We start from the raw sequence: 8,663 nt of genomic DNA on the forward strand, positions 1-8,663 counted from the left end.
TAATGCCATATCTGAATGTATTTATACTTAGTTTATTCAATTGGAAATTTTGTTCATATCATTAGTTTCTATCTGTTCAAATTTATACATGAATATATAATGCAATGTTGAGCTAATACTGGTGAATATGTATATGTTGTTTGGATTGTTCTTTTTGTAAATGCCGTTTACCAATCACTTTTGTGGTAATTGTCTGAAATAAATAAATTAATTAAAAAAATGGTGGCTGATCAGGCCGCAAACAAGACAAAGGGGTAAATCACAAAAAACTAACTGAAACCAATAACTGTGGTACCGTCCAGTTATCAGCTCCACCCCTTGGCCACCTGCGGGTTCCTCAGCCAAGGGACTGGAAGAGCTGCAGCAACTCAAACAAAGACAAATTGAAATTCCAAAACATGACAAGACTATGTCAACTAAAATGTGTGCGCTAAGTTCAGAATACAGTGTTTGTCAGTGTAAATTAACTAATGCCAAATAAAACCAGTTATAAATTGCTCAACAAATTAAATCCCATTTATGAAGAAATAATATATAAGCATTGTGTATAGTTTTATGTATTGCAGGTTACCACATTTGTGTGGCTGTAGAAGCAGCCATCACACTGATGAACCACACCAAAACTTAAAGGAAAGAAGTCAAAACAAATCTTTTGTGTGCAACTTATTTAACAATGTCCCAGACTTTGTGTGCAAATGAGTGTCTTGAACAAAACTACTACCACCAGAAGCAGAGAAATCAGGTAAACAAACAAGCCAAAAGGTTTAACAGGAAATTAGGGTTTTGGATGCCTTCAAGAAAGAACTAGTATCGTTGGCCCACCTCTGTAACCATACAGACATACTGAACGCCTGTCTCATACAAGAAGCTAAGCTGCATCACAGCTGCCCTGAATGACAGCTTGATTTCACATTTAAGCAGCCACAGTGACGAGCATGATGAGCTGTGGACATGCTGATTTGTTCATGGGACTAGGGCACCAGGCCAATCAAGACGGATGGAAGGCAGTGAGGAGCAATGAGGTGATTGGCTGGCAAATTCCAAACAAAGGAACCCAGTCACAGAAAGGGATCGGCACAAAGCAATCTGAATAAGAAAAAATCACATATTGTCTAAACACGAAGTGTCAAGAGTTCAACGGCTGAGGGCAAGAAGAATATTTACAAATTCCTCATGACAATTTACGTTTATGTGGCTGATTCTTCTACTTGTTAAAGCATTCAGCTCCTGGCCTGTTTATCTTTGCTATAGGCCATACGTTGCAAACAATTCCCCTTTTATGTGGCTGTACATATTGAAGATCTTTGTTGACTTACAGGGTGTCTTTGCAGTCATTGTAACACCACTCAGTATGTTTATGGTTGCTGAGCTGAGAAAGCCAGGTTTGTTTTGTTGGTCTCCAAGAATGAGTGTCCTGAATGTTGGAAAAAGAAATACTAATTAACACAAATTCATTTAGAAGGAAAATACATGTTTTCTTTTCTGAGTACCTGTAGTTCTTGTTCACAACCTCCCTCAATTGGGGGTATAGCTGCTCATATATTCTTTAAAAAATTAACAGAAGGTAAAGTCCTAAGCAGCTTATCTCCACTGAGTCGTGTTTATTTTAGAGCAATTATTTCTATAAATGTCTGCATAATGCAGATGGGTGACTGTGACAAATTAAAGAAAACTTCAAAGTAATGTGTCTTTTGAAGGGGCTTTGCCATCATATGCAGCCAAAACAGCTTCCATGTGCCTCAACACTGATTCCACAAGTCTGTGGAAGTTTTAAAGAAATGTCACTTGTTAGAGAGATGGAATGCCATTCTATTGAAAACTGTTTTATAATGATGGGTGGAATTGTAAGCTTGAAATCTAAGAAATGTTTTCAACTGGGTTAAAATCCATAAACTGTGAAGGCCAAAGCATGCGATTCATATATTTATTAAACTCATCAAACCCCACTAGCAGCACAGATCCCCTATCTGTGGACATCAGGACCTAAGATTTCTATATGTTCATGCCATCAGGCAGTTATGAATGCGTAATGGTGCGCTCAGACCTCTTCTCAGGATTTAATTCAGATTTAGCAACGTAAATCAAATAAAACCGAAGTCATTACCACCACACGCAGCATTGATCTTACAAAATAACATCAAAACCACCTTCATCCCACCAGCTAGTGTTAAAGCTTGTTTTGCCATTGGTATTTTATTTACACAAGCACTTTTGGCAATCTTTTTATTAACCAAATGGCAGCACATTTAACTTCAAAACATGTTTGTTGAGGATAAGTTATTTGGCTCCAACCTTTGCCTGTAAGTGCAAAATTAATTGGGTATGTGGTGTCTGTGAAGCGGATTAGAATTAAGCTTTGCACCAAATTCACCGTTTAGTGCACAATGTTACACACCGAGCAAACTATATTTGATAATCCTGTCAGTGTGGAGGATTGGACCTGTAGTAATTAAAGTAATTAAATAAATGAAATGCCCAAAGATAAAACAAGTGTGAAACAATGTTTATGTCTCTGTGAAAATATAGCTACTTTTGGCATTTTATGCATTGCTTTGATACCTTACAGTATTTTGGTATTTAGTATATTCTGTGATCATATGTTGGTAGTTTTAAAGTACTTCTGATGCTTTTTAGCAGACTTCTTTTCAAGCAAACTACCTTTGAGTTAAGTCCCAAAGCAGCCTGTTTCTTGACTGAAATCCTCTGTTAAAAATATGCACCTTTATATAAAGCATAGCATCCAACTCTATTTTACTTACTGAATTACATGCACTTCACTCTGTATTTCAAATATTTTGTTGTGTAAGTGTCCTGGATGTTTTAGAAAACAGTGGGCCAGGTTCCAAATTACCCACTGGGTATGGAGCGACAAAACAAGCTGTGCTCTAGAGAGAGCTTGTAATAGATTACAGTGATTCCCCTTGGACATGCTGTTGAGCAGGTGGTGCCTTAGCTGGTGCAACACACGGCAATGAATTTACCATTTCCTGCCCCACCATCTGACTATAAATCATACAGTCGGAAAACACATTTTTAATAAGCAGGGAGGCAATTAAGTAAATTCAAATGAGAGTTGGAAACAACTATCTTTGCAGGTTATTTTTCTCATTAACCTGGCACACACAGACACACACACGCACGCACGCACTCAAGCAACGTGTATAAAAAAAAGTCTTTGTGAATTTTGAATTAAAAACAAAATTGGTCTTTGAATTTAGTGGCCTAATAGAACATTACAGACTGACTTATGCTGTGTTTCACTGTTTAAACACAATTAAAAAAAGGAATCAATTGAGTTTGCTTTCTAGGTCTTCTCTAGAGAAAGAGTGAAAATTTAAAAAAAAAAAATAAAGATTTTTGTGGCTAAAACATTATTTGTATGTTGTATTCCACGAATAACATCCGCTGCACTGTAATGACTGTAAGCCAAAGGCACCACTAACGCAGTATTATAGTCGCAGCTGGGTGCAAACCAAACTAAACGTAGCTGTCAAGATATGCAATCTGGTAAACCGATATAATGATATACATTTATGATAATAATATAACCCCAACAACAACAACCAATAATAGTGATACTACTACTACTCCTACTATTAATAATAATATTGAAAGAATTAACCAATATGAAACTATATAAGATGTCTCCCCGCAGTGAGATAATCTAATGATTTAAATATCGCCTACATAAACTGCCTACAGCTAGAACCACCTGCTCATGAATGTCTCCCTCTTTTTAAAAAGGCAGAACTTGACAGGTGGTTAATCAGCTCAGATGGTCAGCTGTTATGGTCATATTTTCTCCAGCTTGTCTTGACTGTGATCATGTGAGACGCTATCTGTGGGAGCTACATAACGCTGAATTAATAAAATCTGATATTATTCCTGTTTGTGACACGACGGATTAAGAAAAAAAGAGTAAGGAAAGAGTAAGTGTGTTTTTTCTTTGGCGGAAATGAGCTGCTACACCTACTGCTATGTTCATTTTAACAATAAATCAATCTCGACTGCTTGAAGCATATTTCGTCTAGCGAAACAGCTAGACGGAAAAAAAGAGGATAAATGAATAAATACTCTGTAAGTATTGAGTCAGTGTACTAATCAGACTGTACACAGTTTTTGGTGTATTCTGTAAGTTTGTGATCTCCAGGTTGCTGAGGGCAATCATTTAACAGATTAAGAATATCATTCATAAAGACAATATGTGCCTTCATTGTGGATTTTTTCTCTGTCTAGAGACATCACTGCACAAACAGTGGTGTCTCAGTCCAGGGATGTACTTTGCTGCCTTGGATGGTATCCACCATAATTAGTTCTTCAACAGAGCTGGTGCATCCTGAGGCTTAATGGGGAACAATCAATGCCAACACAAACAGTGTGTATTTCCGTGCGTCTTGCGACAACTGTCTGTTACATGAAGCTATCAAATCATCTAAAACTTCGTACATTTTGTCTTACTGCGGCTCCAGATATGCTCATGAAAAATATTTAACGACTGACTGGTTTGTTGTACTGTAACCACACCACATACAGGCTTATTTGATACCACACACTCGCACACGCACTGAATACCAGAGTTGGAAATGAAATATGCAAACAGTATTGCTTTTTCTGTCTCTCAACCTGCTGTCAGGGGTTAGACATATAATTGTGTCTGTGGCAGAACACATCTACACACAAATATTCCACCCACACACACTTTGGAAATGTAACTTATTTCATACGGCCATCTGCAAGTACTCCACAATGAACCGTGTGAACCGAATGAATCATCCGGTGTTTGCAGGTATGTAACTTTTCCACTGAAATGTAAAAGTCTCGCACACTGAAAATGATTTTAGTTGCAGATACCTTTCCACAGCTGCATGCAATGCAGGATCCTACATGGATGAATTTAAGCACAAAGGAAAAAACTCCAGAGTACGAGCATGCGATTGATGTGTTGCTGTTAATGCAGACTGAAAATTAAAGTCCAAGTTTAGAACTGCTAGGAATAGAAATCATCTCTTTAGTGTAATAGTTCAGTGCAAACAAACAAAAAACATCTTGAAATAGTAATGTTGTTTGTGCAAGTGTGAGTCAGCTCGCTACCAAAAAAAAAAGAGAAGCAGTTGCTGACAGCACAAAAACTTCACTGGAAAACTGCTTGAACAGCATGAGTTGCATAACCCAATGTTGTTGCAATGAAATCAATCCATGGCGGGTCTAAAAGGCAGATAATTAATGGTGCTGAACATGTTTTCAGCAATGTTACCTCAACACTATGGTAGAATTACTACTATCAGAGCATTATAATGGCTGTGAAAACAACAACGCAGCAATGTTATTGTCCTTCCCAACAATTTGTTGAAAGAGAGAATAGACTGGCCTTGTAGTCCATTGTTTTAGAGAGAACTTGGGAGACATGAGGCAATGTTCAGCACTTTCAGACGATATCTGGGCCTGCTGTGGGCATTATCGGAGGTCAAAACAGGACCTTGTGACCGGTTTGTACTTAGCATAGCTAAGCCTAGTTTGATTAATTATCCCATTCAAGTATCTCTAACTGCTTTCAATAGGTCATAGATGGGCAACTTTGAATACTGAAATCTTCTCATCAAAATGCAAATTCTTTTGTTGGCTCATATCACTGTTTATAATACAGATATAACTCCCCTTGGAACTTAAAACTCAATACTCGTATTACCCAGTCAAGTTTGTTGTGTCAAGTTCAAACCCCCAATTAGCTATTTCAAGTGGTTATACAGCCGTAAAAAAAAACATGTTGGGAGAAAGTTGTTGAGGCTTGATAAGTGCATGGGTATCTGAACATTCAATTCTAATTGATGTTTTCCACTATGACTCATTTTTTGCTTTTGCTTAAGACTGTTGTTATGGCAGAGCTATGGAAGCAGTAACAAAATAAGTATCCAGTATGTTGAATGAATCTTAAACTGGTTTGGACTGACTGAAATTACAATTTCTGTACCCTGGCATGTAATTCATGCAAATTCTTTTGTGGATCATTCAGCAAAAGCGTCTCATTATTTTTTCATGCACCATTTGTGTCCCACGAAAAAGTATTTTCATACATATTTCCAAAGACACGGCTGCATAGTGGTGTGGTGGTCCGTTACGGTGATGGGCAGTACTGCCGCCTCACAACAACAGGGCTCCCGGTTCAAAGCTCAGTTGGGGCCTTTGTGGAGTCTGCATGTTCTCTTCGTGCTAGCTTAGTTTCTCTTTCTGTTTACTCCACTGTTTCATCCCATGGTCCAAAAACATGCATGTTAGGTCAATTGGTTATTCTGAAATTACCCCAGGAGTGAGTGTGAGCATGCATGTGTGGTTCATCTCTCTGCTGACGCTGTGCTGGGGTTAGTGACCTCTCCAGGTTGTACATCCCATATAAATATATGGAGATGGAAAAAATAGGTCAGGAAATGGCAGCTTTTTCATAGATATAGTGTCTGTAGAGAAGTGCTGACTGAATCATTAGAGTGAACGCGATTACAACAAACAACAACCCCCCCACACACAAATCACAAGAAATATTGAATCTTATATTGATATAAAAATACCATCAGGGTCATAAACCTTAATTTACATTTGTAAGTCTATTTTGTATTTACCAAAAATCAGCCTCAATATGTGTGGAGAAGATTTTTTTTTTTATGCCTCCCCGCATTTCCTAACTTTTTAATTTTGATGTCCATTTCCAATAATGTCTTCAGTACCTATGCTGTGCTTGGGTTCAAAATAATGCCAGACAGATGTCATATTCATCTCACTATTGGGTCTAGAGACGAAAACTGTCTGGGAGCATCTCACTACCCAAAATGTAATGCAACACAGGAAACAAATAGAAGCTTCTTCATTTTTTTCATCAGTGATTAAACACTTATTTGGATAGTATTTTCAAACTATGCCACCATGCTGACATGACACCAATAGCCTAAGGAAATGAATAGACATTGCAACCTGTGGCAGTTGTAATAGTGTGATCGGATGTTTCATGAGCAAGAACGGCACAATGAAATGCTACAGTAAATTAACGATTCATATTAAATCTATCACTCGCTTTTGTCAGAAGGGAATTGAGAATAATGATTGCTGTGTGAATAAGACATTGGAACGGATCTATCACGACTTGCCCGCTGAACAGAACCCCAGAGGTATGCTAAGTGAGATGACAGAGGAGAGGAAGAAGATGAAAGAGGTAGGATGGGTGGAGGAAGGAAAATGAGAACAAATGAGAACAAACAGTTGTGCAGGGCAGGAGGGCATTTACAGAATTATTACAGGAAGATGATGAATGTTTGACATGCTCATGGTGCACGACCCTCGATATAGTGGAGATTTTGTTCTTTGATGAGTTATATTTCTTTTGAATATTTGAACATCATTGTGCAAACATCTAGTCAGAATTTAGTTTGAGCGTGGAAGTTTTTTTTTCCCTCTTTCTTCAAATTTGTCTTTTCCAAGTTAAAATCTTCCATATTTGAGTAGAAAGCGTGGTCCTGAGAGCATGATTTGTGACATCAAAACTAGTTTGCAAGCCAACCGTGGTCAAGCGGGAAAGTTAAACGAGAGTGACGTGGGAGCTTGCTTTGCACATTCACTGACAATGAAGTTTGCTGTGGCCTAGGAAACATCTTATCTGCTGCTGGAATACTTTGCTCCTTAACAGGTGATCGAACTATTTTTGAGAGAATAATCTTACCAGACATAAAACTTTATGAAAGCAGATTTCTTTTCCACTTTTAGAACAATCTTTATTATACTGTCACCAGTACACATACTGTATATTTTATCAACCATAGTGAGGGCTTATTGGCTTGTGCATTTATGACAGTTACTGTATGCTGTGGAGATCGAAAAGATAAAAGGCAAAACTAAGGCAACAGCCTATCCAGACTATCCTCTGCTTCCCCCCCACCCCTGTTTATGTGTGTAATCTATTTTGTCACCAATACATCCCAGAGGACTCCTTGAGATGTTCTTGCATTAGATAGACAGGACTGACCTTTTTATTAATTGCCTTACACTTAATCAGTTTAGTGTTAATGACCTATAGAAATACAGGACAACTCATTGGAACAATGTGTTGTGCCCTTCAAAACATCAAATACAGCAGTATCAGCTTTGTTACATAGTCAAGGGTCAAAAGACTATAACTATGGAGGATATTTTGAACAAAACTATAAGCAAATCACGTTCTGCTCTGCAGTATTGAAAGCAACAAGACGACAACATATGTCTGACTTAAAAAAAATGTGAACAAAAAGGTAGAGGTTCATTATTACCTCATTCATTACTGTAGTATTAACCTGGGTAGCAATGCCAGTGTGCACATTAACTTTGTATAGAGATGCTTTACAATCTGTGTCTCTCTTAATAGGGCCAAGCAAAGCTTCACTGCCAAAGAAGTTTCAAGCAACATATTTTTCTCACCAGTGTCAGCTTCATTAGAATGCTTGGCTACTCTCACCGTTGCACCTTGTGTATGCACAAATTAACGTGAATGCTCTCACTATCTCTTATCCCAGTTGGAGACTTTACATGACTCTAATGTCAACAAGCTAACTGAGACGACATGTTTCCAGGGCTGAGGGAACGTGCAGTGTAACTGATGCTGATCTCAAAGAAAAGACGCGATGCGTGGCCTCAAAGTACATTCACAT

Source organism: Leuresthes tenuis, unplaced genomic scaffold (assembly GCF_036924035.1).
Source record: "Leuresthes tenuis unplaced genomic scaffold, fLeuTen1.0.hap1 SCAF_19, whole genome shotgun sequence".
NCBI lineage: Eukaryota > Metazoa > Chordata > Actinopteri > Atheriniformes > Atherinopsidae > Leuresthes > Leuresthes tenuis.